Raw genomic sequence first — 13,363 nt, forward strand, 5'->3', positions numbered from 1 at the left:
AACTTGTGGTGAATAACAATGGAAGAGGGTTGAAAATACAACCACAATTTGGGCTGAAGAAGTTTGGAATAGCAAAAATTATACATAAAAATTAGACACGCATTTCACATTATTAGTAGGTACTTACACTCAAGGTACGGAGAGAAGAAGCCAGTCGAAATGCGTAAGGGTATTTCGAGTAAAAGTATGCGTTGCAGATATCAATCAAATAGAAATTTAATTCACAGCAGCGGCATTAGAAATAAAAAAGGACATGCAAACATAACGCGAACAATGAACCACCACCGCGAGCGAGGACTATACGTACCACCAGGACTCGAGCAAGGAAACTACCCTCAAACTAAGTGTGAGCAAAAAAGAGGATATGGAATGCTTAGAAATATTGCAATTCATGCAACATAAAACAGGAAACCTGAAACCTGAGGCGCCCTTGGGATTATGACATGTAAGAAATTTCTAAACACTAGATAAAGTGCCAAACCCACCCCGTGCCGCTCGCTGTCTGACAGCTGATAACAGTTGAGAGGAAGCTGATGCTGACGTTGAAGTTAAAGTTGAAATTAAAACTGATATGCAGCCAGTATCAAACGTCAGTTTGATTGCAGAAAAAGTAGAAATACCGTAGCATGAGCTCACTTTGCAACCACAAAAAAAAGAAAGCACAAGCAAAAGATAAAAAACGCTAGAGGAGGCAGCAAACAAAGATACAATAGCTACAAAGGAGTTAATTGCGGGCGAAAGCTACAAACTGAAACAGACAGATAGACACACATGATGTTTTATTATTAAACAAAACTCGTCTAGAACTTGTAAAACTGCTTCAATGGCGAATTTGAAAAATTCATTAAAAAAGTTCTAATAAATTACGACCAGCCGAGCGGCCAGTAACTTCGTCGTTCCCAACAAAACAAAACAAAACAAAACAAAAGGTTTTGGAAGCACGCAAAGTACTATAATGGCAACATCAATGGATTTGCGAAGTATCGGGTTTTGTAGTACAAAACGGCGACCTGAAGTCAAAGCCAAAGTCAAGACCCAAAACCAAAACCGCAACAAAAGTGCGTTCGTTCTGTAACTGAACGAAAGCTAAACGAAACACAAAAGAAATAGGAAAAGACCAAAATAAATTAAATATAAATATTGTACATAAATATACACAAAAGATACTCGTACTCATACCTAAAAGCGTTGGAGTATCTGAGGCATGACATCATCGTCATCAACAGCAGCAGCAACAACAACAGCAACAACAACAACAAGGTTCAATTTGATGATTTCAATAAATTTTATGTATGATGTTATATGTTGATTCCACAATGTATTGTTGCTGTGAGTTATTGAAAAAGTTTGAATAATGTATAATAGATACATTTTCAGGTTCTAATTAAAGCTGCGCTGCGCTACGCTGAGCTGCTTCCATTTCATAGCACAAACAAAATACAAAATACAAAGTACAAAAGCAGAATAAAAGCAAAAACTAAATCCATAATTTAGGCACATAAAAATAAAAATGACAGCAAACAAATTTTGATTTGTAGGCACTTCGGCAGGGCGCTAAATTCCGGCTGCGAGCAAACATAATAGGCAAATAAAGATATTCCTTGTACATCATAAACAATGTGGAGAGTATGACAGATATGTGTGTATCGATATTTCTATAAAGCAAATCGTTACCTAATTTGAGCAACAGGAAATGCCCTTAATGTCAAGTTATATAATTTCTATAGTTAGATTTAGACTAGATTTTAAGATGGGTTGGGAACTTGTCCAACCCTTCTTATTGTGACATACCCACTTCAGTTCCATAGACGAGTAGCAGTTAAGAACGCCATTATGTCCTTTGGGTAAATGTTGCCTAATTTCGTTATAAATGGATAGACAGTAGATAATTTCTATAATTACTTTTTATTTCCTTTGACTGAAACGTATTTGTTCAGATGAATTTGCTAACGATTAGATAGATAATTTGATAGAGTTATCAAATTATCTAAAAGTATTTATAAAGATTTTCAATTATAGAACATTTTCGAATCGTACACTTTTAAGGAATCTGAATTAGCTCAACCTATCAAAAACTCCTTACATATATATTAACAGACTTAGATGTCTGATATCTTATTACTTTTTTCCATTAACCATTAGGTTAATTTTAATTTTACTTCAAAACAACAGATTTGGGTTATTAGGTAAATTTTCATTTTAATTTAAAACACAATACATTGGTTCTATTTAATCGTAAATTTAATTGAAATCAAAATAAAATTTAATTAATAATTTAAATAAAATTTATAATTTCATAAAAATCTTTTAAAATGAAAAGAAAATTTACTTAATAATCCCAAAAAAATTTTTTTAATTAAGATATCTGGTAGCTGAAAATATGGTACATTTATAAATTTAATGATATAAACACGGCCGATAATATCTTCTATCTAAAACTGTAGATTCTGTGAAGAAAATGAAGAGTCACCACACATGTGCTGTTAGAATATCCTGCGCTAACACACGGAATAGACTCCTGGATATGTATATCCTTATTGAAGAGACAAAACTCTGTGAAACTCTGGGTTTAGAGACTTACTCTACCCCCAGAACGCTGCACAATAGACTCGACGATCGCAGTGCCACAATCCCTAACACAAATTTTGCAATTGTAAAAATTATTACGGAAATTTAAAAAAAAACATTTTTAAATTTTACCAAAAAAAAAACCGCCGAATACTTTTTGCCCAACCTAATAATATAAATAATATATAACTATTTCAAAATAAATAATCAAAATAAATACCACATTTTTGTAGTTAAATATTTCTTTACTTCATATTCATAATCTCTTATATTTCATTTTAATTCCTGCATCCTTAGCATCACTAATCTTCCTCATTCAAGCGCCATACTCGTTCAATCAAATGTCAACGCATCTTCTAGTAATATTTCTTCTCGTATATTTTCAGAGTATGACTAAGCAATGAAATACAGTAAACTATATGTATGTATGTGTATGCGTAAGTATTTATATACAAAAGTATCTGTGAAAAGTATGGCTTCTATTTTGGTAAGATTTTGTTTGTTTTTGTTATTGTGGATGGATGGGATTGTTGTGGACGGCGTCATTTTCGCATACAAGAAAAGTAGGTCAAATTTTTCGGTGCTTTATTTTTGGGGTAACAGAGAAAATTGCTTTGCATTAAATTAATGTGGAAAATTATCGACTTGTAGTTGAAATGTTCTTATGCATCCAATGTTCTTATGCATCCACAGAAAAAAAAAGTGGGGAACTAAAATGCATGGCACTTAAGGCACAGTGGCACGAATGACTTTTTTTAAAGGTCAGTTTTATATAATGTGCACTTAAGTGATGATTCAGGCGCACTTAATTGAAATTTAAGTGAGAATTTTTAGTGCCAAATGGCAATGAATTAAGGAACACTTGGTTATTTAGCAATTAAGTCAAGGATTCATACAGGGATTAATTTAAAGAGGATTTTTGAAAAACAATTCAAGGTTCATATGAAAACTTTTTTGTTTAAAAAATATCTCTTAAAAATTATATAATATGGTTCAAAATATTCAGAAGAGCTTCAACTCCAAAACATTTTACCAAATACCACATTGGATTTGTCATTGTTGGATTTAGTTTGAGATTACACAAAGGACCGTGATTAAAACTCTTTGAAGGAAGTTAGTTTAAAATTTAAATAAAAGCATTTAATTTAAAAAAATCTATCACAGCTGGAATGGAATCAAATATTTAAGTGGTGCTTGAACCACAAAATTTTCTCTTCTATAGATTAGGATTACTTTGATTTAATAGTTTACAGCATTGGATTAGTTGCAACTGCAGTTTATCTTGGGATCATACAAAAGATTGTAAGTTTGTGAAGATCATACAACACTCTTTTAAGAGAAAGTTTTTTAAAACTTAATCAAAATATATCATCGAACATAATTTATTATATCTAGTGTAAACTATTTGAGTAGTCTTTAAACCACAATGTTTCCTCCTGTATTAAGCATTCAATTTGTCTGTATTGGAATTTGTCAGGATTACGTGGTCAAAGCTAGTATAAGGAAGGACGTTCGAAAACAGTTTATTGGAAGCATCTAATTGAAAAGTCTATTACATCTTGTGTAAAATAATCTGACATATTGATAGAGGTGAGGCGTTTGAACCCGAAAATATCGTCAAATATACGACATTGGATTTGTCACTATTGGTCTTTATTTAGGATTACTTAAAGAATCCTGATCAAGACAAGTTTAAGAGAGAATTTTTAGAAACTAGTTCAAAATTGATATAAAAACATCTAATCGAATAAAATTTTTTATATCTACTATAGATTATTTTAGGGATGCTTGAGAGTCAAAGTTTTATTCTGGATATAACATAAGCAAAAAATCCTGATCAAGACTCTTTTAAGAGAAGGTTTTTAAGAACTGGTATTTAACTAAAAGAGTTTATTTTATCTACCGTTGTGTGTGAATGGTCCGAAATGTTTTAGGAGTACCTGTAACGCAAAGTATCCTCTTGCATGCGGCATCGAATTTGTTACTATTGAACGTTGTTTTAGGATTACGCAAAGGATTGTCATCAAGACTCATTTAAGCAATGACTTTTAAAAAAACTATTTTGAAGCTTATTTCTAAATGTCATTAAAAATAATCTCTCTTATCGAATATAAAATGATCCGAAATACATTAGTGAGTTTAAACCCCACAGTGTCCAATGAATACGCTACTGAATAAACTAATATAAGCAAATAAATAATTCCAAATTTAAATTAAGGCCTTGGAAAAATCCAAGGAATTCATCTAGTATTACTATATTTTTCATAATTACAATATTCCTTTAAGCTTTATCATTCCTCAGACTTTAAACACTTAAGTGTTGAAAATAACTCACGCCGCATGTAACTTAAAGGTGTAATTTTAGATTTGACTGTGAGTAAAAAATATATAATATATATTTGAAAAGGTCTTAAAACATTGCCAATCAAAATTTTTAAAATTTTTAGATATATAAATAATCTACAAAAATAAGGCGTTGTTGAAATATTTGCTCTGGGCCCTAACAAAGTGTTTTTTTTTTTTTTCAAATAGAGCCGTTGGTTACCTCATTTAGTGGCTTAGGTGAGTTGACTAAGTCATTTTCATTGTTGTAACTGACCTTAGGGTAACATTGCGATATTACGATCTATAAAAATGTTTGAAACAATAAAACTTAATTATGCAATGCTTTATTTTGACTCTCTTAATTGTTGTAATTGCAGTTAAATTTGCTCAAATGAAAACTCAAATGACGCGCCCATTAAAAGGTGAAAACGCTTTGATTAAATTTTGATTAAATATGTACTCCTCCATTGGCATACCAACTATGAGTACAGCAGCAGCAACAAAAATACCAAAATCAGCAACAAATAATTACATAACAAAACTTAACTTTAAGATAAAAAACAGGAGCGGATTTTTTAAAGAACCTCAAGCTGAAACTATGTTCCTAAGCCTCAAAGTACCTCAACTACGCCTCTGTACTTTGACTACTCATAATGGCGACATGGATTCACTTTTGTTCATAATGTAAAATTTTATTCAATACAAAAAATTGTAAAAAAAAACAATCTTTAAAGCAAATTTGCTTAAGTACAGCGAAATGCATTAAATTTCGTTAAAGTATCTCAAGTCTGCATTTCTCAGTTTGCGATACTTAAGCGTACAGACACCTTCGCGACGATATGTGTAGAAAACGTCCATAAATGAGACAACTTCAGAAGTGTCATAAATGCATTTTATGCGCTTAACACCAGCGAAGATACATGCGGATGTGTGGCAAGTGAATGATGCAACAATGCAACAATGCAGATGCAACAACATCGCAACTAACAGCGCCCATAAAAATAGTTGACAGCTTTTTTGGTGAGTGCACAGGGGAGGAGGAAGGAAAACGAACGCACCCGCATGACCTAATCCGAGTGTTCGGTTGAGTTTCTTATTTATTTACAAAATCCAACAAATAAAATAGCAATTTAACAGGAACAGATACTATATTTACGTGCTCCACTTTAGATACGAATACGTACGTGAACGTTTTCCGCGCTCATTGTGTGTGCAGGTAAACAAGGATACGTTTCACATTAAAGTCCTTTCAGTCCTTTCAGTCATGGCATCGACATCGAATGTGCTTTAATTGAAACGCAATTCATTTTATTCAAGCTATGAGCTCCCCTTTATCCTTGCCCCCTTGCCTTCGCTTAGCTTTGACTGCTTTTGCGCGTTTTTATTTTTAATTTTTTATCGCTTTTTTCTGTATTTATTCAGGATAATTTGAATAGTTTTCCTTTTTTCTGTTAGTTTTTTTTTTAACTCATTTTTACTCACTTTGTAGGTTTGAAACGTACTCGTACATACACCCATCGAAGGATACATGCTGACGCCAATCCTTATTCAAGGATGCACTGACAGAAATTTTATTCGATTGAAGTTTATTTCTACTTATCAAGGATTAAGTTTCTTATGATTGATTGAGAGATTTAGTCCAAATGTAGTCAAAATGTGAGGATTAATGTAAGAGCTTTATTTGGGTTTGTTTAGTTTAAATGAGGTTTCGATAACAAAAATATTAAAATATTAAATATATATATATACAAAACTAGTATATATAAAACTATATTCCGTTGTGCACTGTGCTCTATCACATTCCAATTAACACAGGGGAATAAGACTGTTTTTAAGAAGATTTTATCATCTTTGTTCGAAAAACTAAACAAAACGCTAAAAATCGATTGCTATCCCATTTATATCGATAAATAATAAATTTTAGAATATTTATCGAATATCGAATTTATCGAATATAAGCCTATACAGGTATATTTAAAATACAGACAAGAAAATTCGAAGACTTTCGCTTTTTCATTCTAGACCTCACGGTTTAGATCATTTCTCAATAGTTTTCTGGTGACGAAGAATAGGTTTAGGATCTTTTCCAGAATATGCTTTAATACATTGAACATAAAATGAATATATTGTATAAAATAATTACAAAAAATCGTGCTTCAAATTAATAAGAATGTAAAATTGATAATAATGTTGTGCTTATAAATTTAAGTTGATCATTTCATTCCCATGAATATATGTAAGGACCTTATTTCAAGAGGCACACTGAAGGCAATGGCCTCTCTTAAGTGTGTGACAAAGACAATAATATAATTAATGTTATATCATTAATGTTATTACATATAGTGTTATAAAAGCAGAAACCTCGAGATAGTACTCCCTTAAATATCAGAGCAAAAATACTTGCGCTAATGTATTTAACAGCCACCATTGAAGGACGGTTTAGTGTGGGAGTAAAGAAGCTAAGATTACGATCTCTTAATTTTAATAGAACCTTTCTAGAGGGTTCTTTAAAAAGTATTTGTAAGTATTTGTATATATTGTAAAATTATCCGAAATATTTTAAGAGGGTTTGAATCGCAAACTTTCTAATTGCATATACTTTTGGATTAGTTATTACTTGACTTTTTTTGTAATTATCATGCTTGTTCTCTATATATAGGCATATTCGCGAGTCTAAATTGTGTTTGGAGCCTGTATCTAAGACAGAACCACCAAACAGGTTTTAAAGAATAATTGGTTGACTAAATGATGTCGTTACCATATTAAATATATTTTGAAAAGTCTATGTTTATATGTATTGTTAATTTTTTTTTAATAATTTCTAAATTATTTTTAAAAATTAATAAAAATTATATTTGTCATTTACTATTGTGTGACACAATACTGCATGAATGGTTGGTTAGTATAGTGCTTCAAAGTCTTCAAGCATTATGATGTTCAAGTATAATCCGATGCGAATATTTGAATCGAACATTTCAAATGATTAAAAATGTACGAGTTCTTCAAATATGTTATAGTTAATCACAACACCAAATTTGATTTATATTTAATTTTTGTTTGATTTGTTTTTATTACAAATATGTACATCAACAGATACTCAAATACAACATGAAGTTTGAACATTTGCGAACTAAATACTCGAGCATAATCATACTCGAAAAACTCGAAGATTTTCGATTGTTTTGGATCAGCGATCCAAGCAAGCAGTTATACTCTAAACTACTCGAACAGTGTAATGCTCGAACAGCTTATTGCTCGAATTGCTGGAACAAAGTAATGTTCGAATAGCTTAATGTTCGAATTGCTCAAACAGTGTAATGTTCGAGCAGCTTAATGCTTGAATTGCTCGAATATCGTAATGCTCCAACTACTCGAACAGTGTAATGATCGAACATCGTAATACTCGAACAGTTTATTACTCGAATTGCTCGAACAGTGTAATGCTCGAATAGCTTAATGTTCGAATTGCTCGAACATGGTGATGCTTAAACAGCTTAACCCTCGAAGAGCGTGATTCTCGAACAGTTTAATATTCGAATTGCTCGAACATCGTAATGCTCCAACTACTCGAACAGTGTAATGATCGAACATCATAATACTCGAACAGTTTATTACTCGAATTGCTCGAACAGTGTAATGCTCGAATAGCTTAATGTTCGAATTGCTCGAACATCGTAATGCTCGAACAGCTTTTTGCTCGAATTGCTCGAACAACGTAATGTTTTGTCACGTTTTGAAGCAATAGAATAATATTTGAAGTGCTAGTATTGAATCTTGTCTAAGTCAAACTAAATTTTCTTCTTCCATTTCCTTCTAAATGTGAAAGATATAATTTTCATATTATATATAGCGTATAAATGTTTTGTTTTTTATATTATTTATATATTACTTTATGTTAATTCCTCTTAATTTAATTTAATTGAATTTTATGTTTTATAATAAAATTATTTTATATGAAATTGTGATAGTTACTCATTTTTTATTTTTAATTAAATGAATTTTTATTATAAATAGCATGTGAAGTTAAAAAATTAAATTTTGAAGACAATTTCAGCAGAAAAGTTTTTTCTATAAATACTATATGACCTTCTCATGTAGTGACTCCATAACCTGTCAACACACTAACTGAAGGTATGGTATGACTAATGTGAGTATGAATAATAAATATGACGTACATCCTGCCAACAACAAATACGAGGGACAGCTCATAAAAATTTCTCTAATATTGAGGAAGAAATGAAGAAATGAAAAAAGTGATTTTATGAAGGAAATATAAAAGTTTATTTTCTAAACAAACAATTTATGGCACATAAAAATTAAATAATTTTTGGTCTGTGACGAAAAAATAATCATTTTGAAAAACTTTTGAAATTTTGTTTCATGTAAACTTTTCAGAACTTTTCAGAATTTTTCAGAATTTTTCGCGCAGTGTAACCCAATTTTGATGTGATGACTTCATTCTGCACTCAAATGTCCTTTGAGCACAGACGCACGTATCAGAATTTCTGGGTTTCTCGCTGCACTGAACCAACCGATGGATTGCGTTTCAAAAATGACTTTAAAGCATTTTAAGATTATTATTTTTTTTTAATTAATTTAATTAATTAAATTAATTTTTTTTAATTATTGCACACCATTTGACATACTAAGAATGGAAGAGGAAATAATTTTTTGGTTAAAACTATCTATGGCTTAGTTAAGAGATACTCATCCGTCAATGTCAGAAAAATCCAATTTGGCAAATTTGTTGTGATGCTGCGGCGCTGCTGGCATCTGCAGCAATGCAACTACTTTGCATGCAACATGTGCGCACACTTCGCATTTTAAACAGAACGAAAAATTGAGTTATTTTAAATTTAGAAAAACTTTTTTAAATTAAAAAAAAAAAAAATAATTCTAAAATTTTAAATATAATTTTTTTCTTTTAAAAAATGACATCACAGTTTGATATTTTTTTTTTTGCTCTAAGAATTTTAACTCACTAATTTTTCAACAGCATCTTTGCAATACCAATTTTCATTTAGTTTATGTTTTTGTATTTTTTTTTTGTAATGACAAAAGTATCTTTTGTATTTTGTGACAAAAATTCTAACGAAAAATAGTTTTAAGATACGAAATTAAATTTTATTAATAAACTAACAACAACAAATTCCCCAAAAAAACGCCAAAAGCGCGCGCGCTTCTTGTTTTCAAAGTTAATTCACAACGCGTTGAAAAGTATCTTTGCGCTACTCGTCGACTGCTTCCTTGAGTCCAACAGTCCAACGAACAAGCAAAGCAAAACTTTTATTTTCAATTTAAGAATTTCAATATTTTTTTGTTTTTGTTTTTACTTATTTCCATCCAAATCGCACAGCGTAGCGCGCTTTCAACGAACTAAACCGTCCGCAGTCAGAATTAAAACTAAATCAAAAGAAGCTAACAACGCTGCCGCTAACGCTACCAACAAATGCGACAGCCGAAACGAAAAGCGAAGCAAAACAAAAATAATAACACAAAAAAAAAAGCTAACAAAAGCAAAAGCAAAAACAACAACAACACCAAACGCCACAACTAACAGCGCCAGCAACAAGATTGAGATACAATTTGTTTGCAGTTGTTTTTGTTTTTTTTTTTGCTTTTTGTTTTGCTTATAGAAAACAAAATAAAATAAAATCATTTTGCTTTGCTTTTTATGCTGCTGCTGTGCAGTGTACGTACACTAACAGCGAGTACCCTTTATGTGCACACACACGGCACAATTATTGTAGCCATTACTGTAGAGCAGTGTGTTTTAGCGTAGCAGCAGCAGTGAGCGCTGGCAGCGCTATATGACATAAAGTATTTCATTGATGCATTAATGAGCAGAGCGTGTGTGTTTGTGTTTTTGTATTGAATTGCTTTGTGAAGTGAGAACACAACAGGGTTGGCTGCGGGTAAACAATACAAAAATTAACAAAGCCGAGCAAGAATTGGCAATTTAAATAAATTAAAAAAATTATTTTAATTGATACATTAAATTGCGGCAGTCAGAAGAAATATTTTCATTAACACAAAATAGGGGCAAAATATGTGTGAATGTGAAAACATTTTAGGGGTTGTAGTGCATTCGATGACGTCAAATGTGATGATGTCAAGGTCAGTAATTAGAGAGGAAATTGTGGAAATTTATTCAATGCCATAAATCAAAGTCAACCGGATGCTGATACAGAATTTTATGTAAGGAATTTTTTTTTAAATTTATTGAAAATATTTTTCCCTTTTGAGTGCTGTTGAGTACGCCTCCAACACTAAACTAAAGAAAACCTTCAGATAGGTATTTATATAGAACGATGAAATATGACCAAAAAGTATTAGTCTAAATAGGCTAATATAGACTAATAGGTATTATCATATTATTATCATATTATTAATAATAAGGTAAAGCAGGATTGAACATTACTATTTCAAGAAAATCAAAGTTGAAGAAATACACTAAATCTATTAATAGGATACAATAGATATTCAACTCGCTGTGAAAATAGTAAAGATTAATACTTAATAAAAATGAGGTTTTTCAAACAGTAGTGAACTACAACAACAAAAATTCATTTTTTGTTATTATAATAAAATGAATTTTTGAATGTCCATACAGCTGTTTTGAGTATTGCCAGATATCCATCATTAAATACCCATTTTTTGAAACTAATTAATAGCTAATAATTAATAACTAATAATAAATAATGAAAAATAATAAAAGATAAATAATAATATTCAGCAAGATTAATTCAGGAGCTAAAAAGCAAGGCAAAACTGCTGAAATACTGAAAACCATTGAAATAAGCAATACACTTTCTATAAGTGGTACTAAATATGGTCAGTATGAGATTCGTAGTATAAAGGTTTGGCTTATTATTACATTCCTTGGAAAAAACTTTAAGATAAAAATTACAAACTAAATCCAACCTTCCGAATCTAGTTAATTCAATAGATTTTTTCTCCTTACCGATTAGCAGTCTAACAAGCTGTCAAAAAAGTACTTCCTCAAAAAACTATTTCTTCTGAATGCCAGAGGTGGTTATTCACAGAGAAAGTGTCTAATAATTTCGTTTTGCTTTTAATTTCCCAAACTTCTGCAATGTGTTTTTAAACACCACTGGTCAAAAACCCCATGCAGTAAGCCTTAGAGCTTTCACGTGAACTTTTTCAACGAGTTTTCAAAATCTAGACACCCGTGTTAAACTGAAAATTACACATGATCTCAGTGTCTTCTTCTTTGTTACTGGCAATCTGATAAGTATTTCTCTTAACAATCTTTAGGAGAAAATAATTGGCACTTCTAGAGTTTCATTTTGCTACCAACCAAGGTGAGCTCAACCTATCTGCTTTATGATTTTCTTCAATATTTCTATATTCAGGAACACAGATAAGAGTGATGTCGGCTAGCCGGTTAAGGCGTAGAAAATTGAGGTGATTTTAGTTGGTTGAAGTTTCACATTGCCTTGAGCTTTCGATTGCTTTACGAGGTGTTAAAAAAACAAAACTAGAAAATAAGTGGTTAATGGGCCGAGCCAATTTTTATTTTTTTATATTTATAATTTTATGTTAAGTCAAGTATTATTAACTTTTGGAATTAAAAACAAATAATTGGTAAACTCAATAATTAAATGTACGTTTGTTAAAGTTTAATTTTTTTATTTTAAAATATAAGTTTCTGTTCGTATAAATATATAATATTATTATAAACATTTCATGTAAATATTTTAATTAATAATATATACATATTAATATACATATACTTTTTTAATATTAGTTATTACAATAAAATAATTAAGTATAAATTATAAACTAAAATTTTTGTCTTTGTCTTCTCTATGCTATTCGAATCCGTCTAACTCAATCCGTCTAAATAGTTTATTTTCGTCAAAAAGTCGCATCATTCTCGCCAAGAAAAAATTAGCATTATAAATAAATAATTATTTTATATAATTTATTTTATGAATTATTTTTTCCCTTTCACTACGAAAACCGCTCCTGTTGCCAATTCTTATTTACACTGACGTGAAATTGAAAAAACATAAATTAAAAATAAATCGCAAGTGTGAATGTTTGGTTTCGTATCCTCCGTTTGCGACTCCCGCACAAGTGCTGCCTGCGTCAGCATACGCTGCCAGCGTCTGTCACACGGCGTAGCACACACACTTTGTTTATAAACAAAAGCAAAGCAATTCTAAGCGAAGTCGATGTCATGCTTCTTTGCTGCGCTGTTGTTGTGAAAATATTTTCTCCAATTGGAATTTATGCGTACGCCTAAGCATATACAATGATTTCACGTAGAATTGTCAAAGCAGCTGCCGGCAGATGTGTTTCTATATTCCTGTGCTGCCTGCCTCCCCGACTTCACTTCCATTCTTCCATTTAAGCATTCGAATTGAAAGTAGCCGGCCGGAAAGGAAATGAGTTGCACTTATTTTTATTTATTTACATTTTTTTGTTTATTGACACAACCACC

General features: G+C 31.0%; 1 protein-coding gene across 2 annotated transcripts in view; it reads right to left on the reverse strand.

Annotated features, from left to right (window-relative positions):
• The window catches only part of LOC119668953, a 44,057-nt gene extending 33,769 nt beyond the window's left edge, over positions 1-10,288 (reverse strand). The window contains exon 1 of one of the 2 annotated variants that reach the window (XM_038078646.1): positions 10,227-10,288. The gene's annotated coding sequence lies outside the window, so the exon portion shown is untranslated. Of the gene's footprint in view, positions 1-9,875; positions 9,895-10,226 lie in introns of those variants that run through there. The other variant, XM_038078647.1, reaches the window with a different exon arrangement.
• Between the last annotated feature and the right edge of the window lie 3,075 nt (positions 10,289-13,363).

The sequence above is a fragment of the Teleopsis dalmanni genome, chromosome 1 (genome assembly GCF_002237135.1).
Source record: "Teleopsis dalmanni isolate 2A chromosome 1, ASM223713v2, whole genome shotgun sequence".
Classification (NCBI taxonomy): Eukaryota; Metazoa; Arthropoda; class Insecta; order Diptera; family Diopsidae; genus Teleopsis; species Teleopsis dalmanni.